The sequence below is a fragment of the Corvus brachyrhynchos genome, unplaced genomic scaffold (genome assembly GCF_000691975.1).
Source record: "Corvus brachyrhynchos isolate BGI_N302 unplaced genomic scaffold, ASM69197v1 scaffold511, whole genome shotgun sequence".
NCBI classification, from domain to species: domain Eukaryota; kingdom Metazoa; phylum Chordata; class Aves; order Passeriformes; family Corvidae; genus Corvus; species Corvus brachyrhynchos.
In genome coordinates, this window is record NW_008236214.1 from 126,810 (window position 1) to 127,748 (window position 939).

The 939-nt window shown below is 65.0% G+C and overlaps 1 protein-coding gene across 1 annotated transcript in view; it reads left to right on the forward strand.

The window, feature by feature from the left end:
• The window catches only part of TRIM3 (tripartite motif containing 3), a 9,286-nt gene that overhangs the window by 1,047 nt on the left and 7,300 nt on the right, over positions 1–939 (forward strand). The window lies entirely within an intron of this gene.

Genomic DNA, 939 nt, shown 5'->3' on the forward strand with positions numbered 1-939 from the left:
CAGCCCCCCGACCCCCCTCAGCTGGTGGTGAGCCAGGGCCCCCCTGCCCTCCCTGCCCTTGCCAGGGAGAGATGGGGTCGAGCCTCCCTGTGCCCCCAGAGGAGGGGGCTGGGACCCCCCTGCATTCCATGGCCCATGGCAGGGTTGGGACCCCACTGCCCCCCACACCCCACTTCTCTCCGAGGGCTGCACAGCCCCTGAGCCCTCTGAGTGTGGGTGCTGGGGGGGTTGTGGCTGGGGTCCCTGAGTGGGAGGGGTCTTGTTGCTGATGACCCCCTCTTTCTGTGCTCCCAGAGCCCTCCGGCCCTGCTCCAGCCCCCCACACCCTCCATCCCTCCCTCCATCCATCCATGTATCCATCCGTCCATCTATTCATCCATCCATCTCCCCAGGGGCACTGGCACTGCTGCCCTGTGTCCATCCTGTCCATCTGACTGCCTGCTCCTCTGCTGCTCCCCCACCTGGTGTGACACCACATAGCCCCCCGTCTGTCTGTCCATCTGTGTCTCCCATCCTAGTGTGACACTGCGGAGCCCCCCCGTCTGTCTGTCCGTCTGTCCCCCTCCGGCACCCCAGGGTGACACTGTGCAGCCTCACCATCTTGTCCATCTGTCCCCTTGTTTGTCTGTCCCTCCCACCCTGTTCCCACACCTCAGTGTTCCACCACACAGCCCCCATGTCTGTCTGTCTGTCCCTCCCCCTGCTCTCTGCCTGCACCCCAAACCTCCCATCTGTCTCACTGCCCCCCTCTCCCTGTGTTCCTCATCGCCCTATCTGTCCATCCTGCTGCCCCCGTCCCTCCGTCACTGTGTGCAGCCCCCCTGTCCATCCATCTGTCCCTCTGCCACTGCGTGTCCCCAGGCCTATCCGTGTGCCCCTGTCCTGCACCCTGACCCTCGTGTTCGTCTGTCCATCCCACTCTCTACCTGCCCCCAACCC